We start from the raw sequence: 15,000 nt of genomic DNA on the forward strand, positions 1-15,000 counted from the left end.
AATTTGGATGATACTTGGTGGACAGGAATGGTATGTATCAAGGACGAATTGATTCGATTTTGGTGCAGATTCAGATCCAGATACTCGAATTTTTAAAGTGATATTTCACGGTTGAGAGATGGAGCCAAAAACGATATATTGCACAATATCTCAAACAGTTGTGGACAGATTTGTACGAAACTTGGTGGACGAGTTGGATAGGTCATAAGAACAAGCTCATTAGATTTTGGTTAAGGTTGAGATGCAGATCCGGCCTATCAGTGGGATACAAAACATAAAATGCTCAGCCTGGCAGAGGTATGCATTCCACTGAGTGTTGTTCTCGCATATACAAGTACGGAAAACATCTTTAATCAGAAAAAGAGCAATCAGAGATTGCAGACCCTTGCCAGGACTTGTTTTGTGTGGTGTTTGTGTGGTGTATTTTGTGTGGTGTTTGTGTACTGGTGTGTTACATAATTAACTGGAGGGGGAGCACTCGGTAGAGTGCAAAACCTCCGCCGCCAATACTGCTGGGTCACTTAAGTGAACCTGATATCCTATTCATTTTAGGTCAAAACGGATCAGACTCAACTGAACCACGATTGAATAAACTTAACTTGATCGGCGCGCATGTAGAAATGCCAAAAAAATAAAATCGAAATTTTTTTGAAAAAAAAGTTGCAAAATTTGTTTGTTTGTTTTTTCTCTAACAAATTTTTTTTGGGGGTTGGAAATCACTTAAAACAGGTAGAAATGCAAAAAAAAAATTCAAATAAAATCGAAAGTTTATTTGAAAAAAAGTTGCAAAATTTTCGAATATTTTTTTTTTGGACTAAGTCCAAAATCTAATGGCATGATCCTTAGACCATACCTAACCCCCCACCAAGTTTTGTCGAAATCCGTCCAGGAGTTTTTCCATTATACTGTTCACAAACAAACAAACAGACAGGGGTGAAAACAGTAACCTCCAGTCATCTTCGATGGCGGAGGTTAATAACAGACGTAATTAGAACTGCCCCTTTATAACTGTTGGCAGTGATGACTGGGTACCAAGATGTCCCGCTTTGCTACACGCCGCTTTGATCGGACACGTCAACCTGACCCATGACGTTTCTTATTGTTTAATTTAATTCAGAATGGGATTAAAATTAATTCAATTCAAATCAAATATAAGATCAAGAGGTACAGTTTCAAGAATCACTGCCCACCTTCATTCTTTCATCCTCTCCCCCCCCCCCCCACCATTGGAACAAACTCCCACACACTCTTCAATCCCACTCTTTCCTCCATGTCTTCAAAATAGCTGTTAACCACCATCTCTTATCTTCCCCCATCCAAAACCATGATCTTTTCTACCCCCGTTAATCCATCCCAAACCCACCTCCTTCGGATTCTCTGCTTTCCTTCCTGAAAGTCCCTGTAATATCCATTTTGTTTATCCTGTGTGCCCTGCCCCATCCCTCTCCTTTCCACAGATCTCCTCATGTGTCTATTCCCCACTGTTTTGTGCTTCTATCTTCTGTCCTCCTTGTCTCATGCTCCTCTTGTGATACGTTCTGTGTTAGCTCTTGTATGAGCCTTGACATTGTATGTGTGTATATATATATATATATATATATATATATATATATATATATATATATATATATATATATATATATATATATATATATATATATATATGTAGTAATCATAAGGAGCCCAAACAAGCAAAAAGCAAAGATGAAGTCGTCATGAGGAACGTGGATAGGATTTGGGTTTCAGCTGCTACTCCTCTACCCTCAAACCCATCCAGGCTAAGCCAAGTAAGCCTCATTCAAGAAAAAAAAAACTTAAAAAGAACACAGATCAAAACAAAAAATAATTCTGGCTGTCAGGCCATGCATGTGATCAGGCTGAAATTTAAATCATATATTCCCCATCACTACTCGATCATAATTGTGAAGTTTCACATCGATCAATAAAGCGGTTCAAGAGAAAGAAAAAAAATTTACGATTTTTTTCTCAATACAATATTTTTACGAATTTGGAAGCCTTGTGCACACAGACAGAGAGCCGTCCCCTATAGCTCAGTTATATCGGTAAGTGTGTGTTTCTAGTTAAGGTCCCGTCCCGAGTCTAGTGGGAATTGGATGTTCATGCGCTGCGGAGTTATTTTGATAGTTAGGGTTTTCTTTTACATTTTTACACCCCGTATCACAACAACAACACCACCTTCGCACCATCCTGACGCCATAACGCTCGCGGCATTCGTCGCGCGCTCGCCAGCAAGCGCGCGCGTGGGCAGAGACTAACATCGGCATGGCATCCCTCTAAGCCAATCCGCAATGAGCGGGCATCTCACCTGCCCCGTTTCCGACTCAGCACCATCTTCCGACTTCCGACACACCATTAGGCATGGCCAGAGGTGAGGAGGTGGGCGGAGCCACAAACGCCTCCGCTCGGGACTCTGCCCAGAGGGGTGGGAGTTGCCCCGCCTACTATTTCCCACGAGACGGAGCACGGACCACTCGCTCAGGGCGACGGAGCACGGACCACTCGCTCAGGGCGACGGAGCACGGACCACTCGCTCAGGGCGACGGAGCACGGACCACTCGCTCAGGGCGACGGAGCACAGACCACTCGCTCAGGGCGACGGAGCACGAACCACTCGCTCAGGGCGACGGAGCACGAACCACTCGCTCAGGGCGACGGAGCACGAACCACTCGCTCAGGGCGACGGAGCATGGACCACTCGCTCAGGGCAACGGAGCACGGACCACTCGCTCAGGGCGACGGAGCACGGACCACTCGCTCAGGGCGACGGAGCACAGACCACTCGCTCAGGGCGACGGAGCACGGACCACTCGCTCAGGGCGACGGAGCACGGACCACTCGCTCAGGGCGACGGAGCACGGACCACTCGCTCAGGGCGACGGAGCACGGACCACTCGCTCAGGGCAACGGAGCATGTCCAATGGAGGACGGCCAGGGAATCGTGCGATGGGTCCGACCAATCGGGAGGCGAGTGGTCGGGAGAAGAAGCCCCTCCCTCCTGAAAAAGAAGTGTGGTGGTTGTCGGGACGAGCACGAGGAGGAGGATTGTGCCCCGTCTGCTCTCATCTCGTTGGCGCTGATCTCGTCTCATCTCGAGGCTGGTCTGGTCACATCTCGACGCAGCTGGTCCTGGTTCGCTCGTCTTGGCCAAACCGCACGAGGCGGGAAGGTCCATTTCCGTGTGTGTGTGTGTGTGTGTGTGTGTGTGTGTGTGTGTGTGTGTGTGTGTGTGTGTGTGTGTATGTGTATGTGTGTGTGTGTGTCTGGGACCCTGTCTTTAAGTAGGAACTGTTAAGTGCTTTTGTTTGTGCATTGATTTCATTTCTCATAGTCGGTTTAACTCTGCCCTTCCCTGTTCCTTCCCCCCCCCCCATTGTAAATAAATATCCATTTGTTGAATGTTTCAGCTCGTCTTTGTCCTTTCCTTCATTGGTTTAGCACGGTGCGTGTTGTTGGATTAAAAAGGCTGTTGCTGCTGTAGTTGTGCATCTGGAACGACGGGACCTCGGTAGCCATCCGCTCGGGTTACGCACGGGTCGAGCACGGAAACGGCTCGTCCCGTTCGAGCTCCGTTGAGGGTGTGACCTCGTCGGTAGCTCGCAATGTGGGCCTCTAGGTATTTTGAAGTTTGGCAAATAACCCTGTACCACGTGGTTGAATTATTGATGATTCACGGTCCTGTAAGGGACCCGTACCTGCAGAGTTATCCGAGGGTAACGATCTGAATTCTGAGTGTTCAGTGGAGTCGACTCTCCTGCTCCACCTAGCGGTCATGCTCGTCGCCGATACCCGGCCCACAACAATATGGCTGTCAGACCATGTGACATTTCAATTATTTGTGAATACCCTGATATCCCCAAGACTTGGGAAACATTTGTGTGAAGTTTCCCCTCGATCTGTCCAGCCGTTCTGGAGAAGATTTTTGTAGGTTTCAGGGTAAATCCAATATGGCTGGCAAACCTTGTGATCTATGATGTCATATGTGTGAACGTTTTGTTCCTCATGAATAGTCGGTCGTGTAAAATTTAACCTCGATCTGTTCAGCCCTTTCAGAGAAGATGATTTTTAGAGGTTTAAAAAAACAAACAAACAAAAAGAACAATATGTCTGCTGAACCGCGTGACCGATGACATCAATTTTTTTTTTCTGTGGACCAATTTATCCCAAGATGACCCTCAAAATTTTTCATCCTGATTGGATGTAGCTTTCTATCTATGCAATTATGACATCATAATGAAGGCACCTATGACATCATAAAAAAACACTTATTCCGCATGAGTACTACTTGCCATGGGCCAAGTTTAATTTTTACCCTCGCCAAAGGAGAGGACATTGCATTTTGGTCCATTTATTTGTTACTTGCAAAATCGAATATTTTTCAAGTATATTTGTCAGTTTGTTTTGTTATTCTGTCTGCCTGTCTGTCTGTCTGTCTGTCTGTGTCTGTCTGCTTATTGCCGACAGGTCACAATTTCAAACCAATCTTCATGAAAGTTCACCACATGGTAGTTTCTCATAAGGAAAAAGTCTATTGTTTTTGAGATCAACATAGAACAAAAGGTCAACATAGGCCAAAGGTTTTTTTTATTAATCCTCAATTTTCACCCAATTGACTTGAAATTTGAATAAGATATATAGTTCAGGTCAATAAATTCAACGAGCCAATTATTTTTGAGGACAACATCGAAAACTTTTAAAAACCACAGTTTGCCATGGATGCTCGCCTTCCATCAACCATTCTTTTTTTCCAACTTCAGTGCCAACTCACCCCCCTCACCCCTCACTCTCACTCTCAAAGCAACCATCCCACTCTTCTCCCTCCAAGCCTCCCTCTCACCTCTCTCAAAAATTTCCCCCTCACCTTTCTCCTACCTTTCATCCCCCTCACTCTTCCTTCTCAAGGTTCCCCCCTCTCTCATCCACCAACCTGCCTCCCTGCACTGCCCTCTCACCTCCATCTCTTCACTTCACCTCCTCAAATCCTCAACTGCCTTCTTCCTTGTCTCTTGTCCCCCCTCTCCCCCAGCACCACAGAGACTTTTCTCCTCCTCATTCGGCCCCTCCCCTCGTTATTCTGCAATACCCCACACTCCTTCAGCAACCCTCCTTACCTGCCCCCCTCGTCCCTTGTCCTACCCTCCCCCTCCCCCTCCACCTCCTGCACCCAAAGCCTCCTCCCCTTCCTCTTCATTAAAAGTGTGGACCTCAAATATCCGGGGCCTTCCCTCAAACCTTTCAGATCTTTCCATACAGGTTGCCACTGACAAACCAGACATTATCTGCCTAACAGAAACTTTCCTCTCCCAAGACGTGTCTGACTCCCAAGTATCTCTCCCTGGCTACTCCCTCTTACGGTATGACAGACCTGAGCCTCGTCCTGGTGGAGGTGTTGCTCTCTTCATCAAAGACTCTATTCCTCACTCTCCATGCACTGCTCTCACTCCCCCACACCCCCAGGAATACCTCTGGCTTCGGCTTCCCCTCCACTCCCACCTCATGTTTATATGTGTACTGTACCGTCCACCGAACAGTGATGACTCCATCTACACCTCACTATCCGAAAACATGGACCATCTTCTATCTTCTCATCCAAACTCTCTCTTCCTCTTATGTGGTGACTTCAATTGTCATCACGCCAGTTGGCTAGGTGTGGGTACCTCTCTCACCTGCCATGGCACCTCTGCAAAAGCTTTCTGCGACTCATTGGGACTGACTCAATCAGTCAACTTCCCGACCCGGATCTCAACCAATGGTACTCCATCTCTTCTGGATCTGGTTTTGACAAATTTCCCTGACAATATCTGCTGCTCTTCCTTCGCTCCAATTGGTTCTTCTGACCACGTCCTTGTCAAAGTGGACATCTCTCTGGCTGTTATCAGAGAACCACCTCACCGCCGTCGAGTCTGGCATTTCACTCAAGCCGACTGGCAGGGTCTCCGAGCAGCCATCAAACTTACAGACTGGTCTCCTATCACTACTTTCTCAAACATCAACTCATCCTGGGAATTTTTTCAAAGAAACTTGCTCTCCCTCATGCACAGATTTATCCCCTCTCGTGTTCAGTTGTCTTACCCTTCCTCCCGCCCTTGGTTTACTGAAGCTTGTGGCGAGGCAGTTGTCCTGAAACAACTTGCCTTTGCCTCATGGAAAGCAAACCCAACTGAGGGCAATCTCAGTTCTTTCCACAAAGCTCGGAACAAGTGTGTATCTACCCTCAGGAGAGCCAGAAAACAACATCTTTCTCATCTCAAGTCTGAACTCTCAAACCTCTCTCCCTCCTCAAAATCCTGGTGGCATTTAATCAAATCTGTTTCTGGTGTATGTTCCCCCTCCATCCCCTCCCTTACCTCAAATGGCCGCACTGCTGATTCCACACGTGATAAAGCTGAATGTCTAAACTCGGTGTTTGCAGCTAAATCTTGTGTCCTAAACCCATCACTATCTCTACCCACTTTACCCAGTCGCACCCAACTGTCCCTGGACTCTGTATCCTTTTCTCCTGACAAGGTGGAGAGGTTGCTTTCAAACCTCGAGTCAGATTCTGCAACCGGTCCAGACGGCATCAGCCCACGTGTCCTCAAAGCCTGCTCTTCTGCTCTTGCTCACCATCTCTCTGTTCTATTCACCCTCTCATTTGCCCAAGGTCATCTGCCATCTGCTTGGAAATCTGCTAACATCACTGCCCTGCATAAAAAAGGTGCAAAAACAGATCCCTGTAACTATAGATCAATCAGCCTTCTCCCAATCATCAGCAAGGTGATGGAATCCATCATCGCTTCAGATATGAAATCCTTCCTCTTCTCCAATGGCTTGATTTCCAATCATCAATTTGGTTTCAGACCAGGTCACTCTACCCTGGATATGCTGCTTCTGCTCTCCCATCAATGGATGGAGGTCCTCAATGCCAGACAGGAAATCCGAGCCGTATCCCTGGACATATCACGTGCTTTTGACACAGTCTGGCACCCTGCCCTACTCACCAAACTCTCTTCCCATGGTATTCAAGGCCATCTCCACTCATGGCTCGCAGACTTCCTCTCCTGTCGCAGTCAACGTGTGGCCCTAAATGGAGTTCTTTCATCCCCTCTTCCTGTGCAGGCTGGAGTTCCTCAAGGTAGCGTTCTGGGCCCTGTTCTTTTTCTGGTTTTCATCAATGATCTCTCAGACTCTCTGGAAAATCCTCTATTTCTCTTTGCCGACGACTCCACCCTCTGCCGTACCATCTGTCATCCCTCAGACCGGCAAGCAGCAGCTTCTTCGCTCACTGCAGATCTGGATAAAATCACAAACTGGTCCAACATGTGGAACATGTCTTTCAATCCAGACAAATCTCACACTCTCACTATGTCTCTTCGAAAGGACCGTTTACAAAACCCCCCCATCCACTTTCTCAACAATCCTCTGGAAGAAGTCTTTTCTTTCAAGCTTCTAGGTCTCACTATCTGCCATGACCTTTCCTGGGAAAGTCACATTTCCAACCTCGCCTCAAAAGCCAGTCGCCGACTGGGAATCCTCCGTCGTGCTAAGTCCTTCCTCGGCCCTCTTGAGCTCCTGACCACTTACAAAGCTTTTGTCCGTAGCCTGATGGAGTACTGCTGTCCCCTCTGGGCTGGTGCTCCTGCCTCCCACCTTTCTCGGCTTAACGCTGTCGAAACCAGGGCATTTAAGATCATCGGCATCTCCCGCAATGAAGCTGAGTCTTTGGGCCTCTCACTCAATCACCGCAGGTTGGTTGGTGGTCTTTCTGTCTTCTACCGACTCCTCTCCAGCCTTGCCCCCCCTGCTCTCTCTGCGATTTATCCCCACCACATTTCCACAGGGCGCTCAAGGTCCGCCAACAACCCCCTTCTGGTAAAACTACCAAAATCACGAATCACTGCTCATCTTCACTCTTTCATTCCTCTTTTTTCCCGCCTTTGGAATAAACTTCCTCACTCTATTCTTTCCCATTCTTCCCTCCAGGCTTTCAAAACAGCTGTTCACCACCACCTCTTATCTTCCCCCATCCAAATCCTCGATCTTTTCTACCCCCGATAATCCACCCAAGCCCACTTCCTTCATTTCTCCTGCTTTCCTTCCTGAAAGTCCCTGAAATGTCCATCTTCTCTTCGCCATGTTCCCCGTCCCATCCCCATCCCTCTCCCTTCCACAGTTCACCTAATGTGTCTGTTCCCCACTGTTTTGTCCCTTCCACTCCCGCCCCTCTTGTCTCATGCCTCCTTGCTGTGAGTTGTGTGTTTGCTCTCATACGAGCCTCGACCAAGGTATAAAAAAAAAAAAAAAATGTCAACATGGGCCAAAGGTCAACAACTGAGGTGAGATTTCTTAAACCTCAATTTTCATCCAATTGATTTGAAATTTGAAGAGGATTTATATGTCAGCTCACAGAATTCAATGAGCCAATTATTTTTGAGGTAAACAGAGACAAAAAGGTCATCATCGACCCAAGGTCAGAAACAAAGGAAGCATTTCCAAAATTCTCAATTTTCACCCGATACACTTGAAATTTGAAGAGGATTTGCACATCAGGGCACTGAATTCAACCACGAATTATTTTTGAGATCAACTTAGGTCAAAAGGTCAACATAGGCCCAGGGTCAACAACGAAGGAGGTATTTCTAAAATCCTCAATTTTCATCTCATTGACTTGAAATTTGAAGAGGATTTGCATATCAGGTCACTGAATTCAATCATACTGTATCACCAAAATGATTCTGCATAGAATAACAGTGAAGAAATTTTTTTTTAATGTCTGAAATCCATTATCTACCGGTCGTATGATAAATACCACCCGGTGACTGAATGGAATTAATAGTCATGCTCAGGGTGACGGAGCACGAACCGCTCGCTCAGGGCGACGGAGCAAGGACTACTCGCTCAGGGTGACGGAGCATGGACCGCTCGCTCAGGGTGACGGAGCAGGAACCGCTCGCTCAGCGTGATGGAGCACGAAGCATTCACTCAGGGTGACGTAGCACGAAGCACTCGCTCAGGATGATGGAGCAGGAACCACTCGCTCAGGGTGATGGAGCACGAATCACTCACTCAGGGTCATGGAGCATGAACCACTCGCTCCGGTTGACGGAGCACGAACCGCTCGCTCATGGTGACAGAGAACGAACCACTAGCTCAGCGTGACGGAGTACGAACTGCCCACTCAGGGTGACGGAGCACGAACAGCTCGCTCAGGGTAAAGTAGCACGAACCGCTCGCTCATTGTGATGGAGCATGAACTGCTCGCCCAGGGTGATGGAGCATCAACCGCTCGCTCAGGGTGATGGAGCACCAACTGCTCACTCAGGTTGACGGAGCATAAACCGCTCGCTCAGGGTGACGGAACACGAACCACTCGCTCAGGGTGATGGAACATGAACTGCTCGCTCAGGGTGACGGAGCTCAAAATGCTCTCTTTGGGTGACGGAGCACGAACCGCTCACTCAGGGTGATGGAAAATGAACCGCTTGCTCAGGGTGACAGAGTACGAACCACTCGCTCATGTTAATGGAGCACGAACTGCTCCCTCAGGGTGAGGGAGCACGAAATGCTCTCTCAGGGTGACGGAGCACGAACCGCTCAGTCCAGGTGACGGAGCATTAACTATTTGCTCACGAGGACAGGGCACAAACCGCTTGCTCACGATGATGGAGCACAAGCCGCTCGCTCATGGTGATGGAGCACAAATGGCTCGCTCAGGGTGACAAAGAAAGAACCGTTCGCTCAGGGTGATGAAGCACAAACCGATTTTTAAATCAATTGGATGAAAATTGAGGATTTTAGAAATCACACCAAAGTTGTTGATCTTTACCCCATATTGACATTTCCTCAGATTGTGAATCTACCAATTTAAGTCATCTACTGATGTGGATCCATGTTGTGTGTCCACCATTTGGATACACAACATGTGGATCCACCATTTGGAGACGTTCTTGGCTGAAAGGATTGAAACATCGACAAAGAACGGTGCCTCGCTGATGATACGTGTGGTCGTGAACCCAATCAATTGCTTATAGGTTGAAATTCTTACTTTAGGGAAGGGAACAATGTTTTGAGACTAGAAGGGTCCTGGGTAGAGCACATACCTCCACCACACAATATCTGATCCAGTATAACATATCGGGTTCAGAACATATATTGCATCAGACCAATACATTTTTGAAATATCATGCTATTTATCGTTTTTGGCGCCATCTCTCAATGGAGAACAATCACTTTAAAAATTAGAAAATCCTCCTATCTGGATGTGGATTCGGTTCTTCACCAAAATCGAATCTTTTCATCCTTGTCACACACCCAACCTGTCCACCAAATTTCATCCAAAATCCGTCCACAACTTTTTGAGATATCCTGCACACAAAGAGCCAGACAAACAAACAAGCAGACAGGGGTGAAAACATCACCTTCTTCCACATTAGGTGGTGGAGGTAATAAAGTTGAATATCGGATGTTGTGAAATGAACATCGTTTACAGCAATCCTTTAAATTATGTAGACGATGTAGGGATGGTGTCGCAGGATAATTTCTTGTGACCATTTTTACCTTGTTTACATAATTTTGGCATGTCATCTCTACATCCTTTTACATTTTGAAAAAGGATTTATTTTCAGAAATTGCGTCTGGACATTTTTAGATCTTATCATGGCTTCATGTGCATCGAAAACACAAAAAACTCATCAGACAAAGGAAGAAACAGTTTCGTGTCTCTGAGTCTCATGGAAGCTTTTATTGGACTTCCAAGAAATCACTGCACAGTATGTTTCCTGCAATCGCACAGTCAAGATTTCAGATGTATCTTAAAAACCAAAACCACTGCTGTTTTCTTACAATTATATTGGCTTGGCATCGTGACCACTTTATCAGTTCCAAATTTATATCTGATGAGTTGTTTTGAAGAAAATATAGGTGTTGGAAGAGGTTTGATGTGGAGCCATGAATTTACTTTGAGATTTTTGTTTTTTTTTTACTTACTATATGTTATTTATTTGAGGGAATAAAGGTTAATGCAAAAAGGAATGCAAGCAGATGGAAAGACAAGCTTACTGGCTCTTGCAATGAATGCTGGCTTTATTAGAACAGCATAAACGTTACAGTAAATCGGATTGAAATCTGTGCAATTGATCGCTATCCCCACACTGTCCTGTTCTCCGACTTTGTGTGCAATTGCCGTTCAAGAACCATTACACTATAATGGAATTTTGTTGCATTGCTGTATGCAGTATATGTGTCATGGTTCTTTCAGGCATTTGTGATTCAATTGCTAACCATACCATAACTTCAGAAACATCTGAAAAAGGCAGAGATGCCTACAGGCTCAATATGTGGGTGCCATTGCCCTATTGCAGCGCACCTTCAATTATCGCTGTATGTACCACTGTGACAGTACCAATTGGCTCGCCTATCTATATCTGATGAAAAATGTTCGGCTCGAATGGCAATGTAGGCCAAAGGAAAGGCAGCCTCGATCTCGGCAATCAAGAAATAAACAAACATAAATAAGTAAGAAAGCTCAGGTTGATCGTCTTTTCGTCTCTGAATGTCTAATTCTGGGTTTGATCCCCGGCAGAGACAAATTGTACTGCTGAAGAGTCAAATCTGAACAATGAAATTGCCATGGGAAGTACAAACAGGCCCCACTGCATTGTGAAGCACACCAAAGTGGAGGTGACATCAAACTGGCAAATTAATGTGGAAGGAAAAACATTCCACGAATAAATTTTTGTAGTATATTTATTACATATGCAAATGTTTTGGAATTTCAACCCCCACCCTTGTTTACTCCATGGATGCTCCTTCCTTTCACTTCCCTACTTTCAACCTTCTTTCCACAATCCTTCCACATTCCCTAATCTCTCTCTCTCTCTCTCTCTCTCTCTCTCTCTCTCTCTCTCTCTCTCTCTCTCTCTCTCTCTCTCTCTCTCTCTCTCTCTCTCTCTCTCTCTCTCTCTTACATCATCCTCCCTTCTCTTCTTTTTTCCTCATTTTTTTTTCTCAATAGTTCTTGAGCAGTGTTTGTTCCAGATGCAATATATTAAAGTAACGGGACATTGATTGAGGGGTACTCTTAGCTTTGTGGGAAGCAAGAAGAAGCTGAGCTATTCGGCTTCGACGAAGGGTTAACACCTGAGACGTAGGTTTCTCATTACTTCCATTGATGGATAGTATACCTCAATCAATGTCCTGTTGATTTCAATCATTGTTCTACCTGTCCACCAATGCGTATCGACACTAGACCCTTCACCTGAAATACCAGTTCTTCATTCTATGCTCTAGATCCAGTTTGCTTCAAGTTCCCCTTATCTGTAATTTTTGACAACACACCTATACAATAGTTAAAGATAGATTATTATTCCAGTATTGGCATATTATTGCTTGTGGGTGAATATAAATGTGTACATTGTGGGTTATTGTGCCAAAGTCAAACTGCTAATGCACCATTTTTGAAACACCTAGTCCAAGGATTTCTTGATGTCTTGATCATCTTGATCAACAATCATGTCAAGTTGAGAGACTTTGATTGAATTAGCTCAAATTCAATGACTGTTACAACCTTCATCAACACGATTCGTAAACAATGATGTCGAGTCTCATGGATTAACCGTTTCAGGGCTCTTTCAGGTTTATTGATGTACATGCAAAAGTACCCATTCCCAGTGAAGGGCAAATCAAGCAAAAATACCCGTTCTCAGTGACAGAAAAAGTTTATATTAATCTATCAATTTAAATTATTTCATGGACCTCATGCATTCAGTTTGCCTGTGGCTACTGTTTTGCATCATTGCTGGGAGTGCAGGTGTGCCACTGATGCAGTTCCCCCTGCTGGTTAGGGCAAGAATTTGGAATTTGGCCAAGGTGCCACTCTTCACGAAGGACACTGTATGATCTTTAACACCCAATGACTAATGCCGGTAGACGGGCTGCCCGTTTAACATCAATTTGAGCGATGGCACACATATGGATGAATCACCCTGACCGTGAAACACCAGGATGACAGTTTTCGCTGGGTCGAGATTGGAACCCAGGCTATACAGCTTAGAGGCAAGGGTGCATACCTCCAGTCCAGATCATCCTGTCAGCCCTTGATGGACTTTCAAAAAAGTTAATTGTGTTGCACTCTTGGTATCACTCAGAGCCATATCATTGAGCTACTTATACCGCCCACTGCAAAATGGTGGCGCAACATCGGGTGGCGGAGGTTGGATTTGTCTAAAAAGAGTTTGCAGAAATTTCAGTCTAAAGAAAAGAGAATAAAAGTTTTATTTCTCTTAACTGTTTGTCGGTGTCATTTATGATAAACTCATCAAAATAAACTTTTATCGGTTAAAATCTGATATGAACATGATCAACAAGGAATAATAGATGAGAAATAAGGAGAGAAAAAGTGAACAAAAGAAGCTATACAGGTAGAGAGATTTTCAAGGAGGTAAAGTTGAACAGTTCGCGGTCCACAAAACTCCACATCCGGACTGCAGGCATCATCAGTCTGTGCATAGCTGATCCTAATCCCCTCTCCCCTTAATGGATTGATCACTTGGTGATAATTTAGCTGCTAAATTATTCCTGAGTTTATCCCCTCTAATGTTTTATTCCATGTGTCCCTCATAATATGTTACTGGTCTCCTGTCTCTGGCATTTATCCATTCAGATTAAAGTATATCCATTTCGGCCTTTTTTCTATTTCGATTGTGAAATCGTGAACCTCTTCTGTGAAATGAAGCAATGATGTCTTTCTTTTTTTTTCTTTTTTTTTTCCTTGTTTTTTTTTGTATTCAACAAATGAAACATGGACTTTGATGATTGATGTGGGGTCCTTGGTGTTGATGTGAGTACAGCGAGCATAATTTCCATTCTCTGCATTTATTGAAAAAGTCCAGAACACTTTTAATTGTTTTACCTGCCGAGAAATGACGAAGCAGTTCATAGGGAGAGGCCTTGGTGTAATCGGCTTTCCTTCTCCCGAGCAACCATATTCCCAGAACTCATCTCCAGGGTGAAAAAAAAACCATGGTCTCCTGCTTGAAAGTGCCACGGCCAGGTTAATATGGGCAATTTAGAGTTACTTTGACTTTGTACTTTCATTTTTCGACCTAATTTTAATTATTTTCTCCATATTTTCACAATTTATGTTTGTTGAAAATTTGATGACAAAAGCTCAAATAGTGAAAAAGTTATGGCCTGGATAGACAGACGGACAGACAGATAGACGCATACACAGAAGTGATTACAAAACCCTGTCTCCCACTGCGTTGGAGGACGTGCTAATGAGGATATCAGTACACTCAATAAATGGTTTGTTCTTGTGGCATTAAAGTGGCAGCATCAGGGATATATAACCTGTGACAGATGCTAAAAGCAGAACTGCTTTTGTGACTGCTTCACTGATGCTTGTTTTCACTTTCTTTTTGAATGATGGTGTGGATACCTTTCCCTCTTTGTGTTTGGCATTGTCAGCAAAATCAGTCACTAAATCAGTTCTGCACTGCCAGTTTGTATCTGAGCATAACCCACCAACTGCAAATGTCGTGAAACATTTCACAGAACTTCTGCCAATCCTTTTTCAGGACAGAAAGATTGCATAAAAGTTCAACTGTAAAATGACTCATGTAAAACAAGTCGAAAAGATTAGAATTGTTCTGTATTGGTGCAAAAACAAGGATAATCTTCTTTTGTTTACAGCACTTGGTTATGAGTTAGCATCAGTTCTTACAAGGGTGTGGCAGTGCCGCTGATGCAATGTCCCTTCGAGGTTCGACCAATAACTTGGAATTTGGCCATCGTGCCGGCAATAGCTCGCCGACTTCGCGCAGGACACTGTGGGATCTTTAACATCCACCAATCAATGCTGGCAGATGGGACGCCCAGTTTAACGTCTGTCCGAGGGACACACATTGAATTTACTTGTCTGTGAAACACCGAATGACAGTTTATATTTGGATTGAGATATGAATTCAGATGAGACACCTCTAGGCTATGCTGCCAGTGTACAAG

At 44.9% G+C, this 15,000-nt stretch overlaps 1 protein-coding gene across 1 annotated transcript in view; it reads right to left on the reverse strand.

Annotated features, from left to right (window-relative positions):
- LOC147017279 (transcription factor AP-2-epsilon-like) overlaps positions 1-15,000 on the reverse strand; it is a 316,131-nt gene that overhangs the window by 88,479 nt on the left and 212,652 nt on the right. The window lies entirely within an intron of this gene.

The sequence above is a fragment of the Eptatretus burgeri genome, chromosome 11 (assembly GCF_056783735.1).
Source record: "Eptatretus burgeri isolate ZD-2024b chromosome 11, Ebu_testis_v1, whole genome shotgun sequence".
Classification (NCBI taxonomy): Eukaryota; Metazoa; Chordata; class Myxini; order Myxiniformes; family Myxinidae; genus Eptatretus; species Eptatretus burgeri.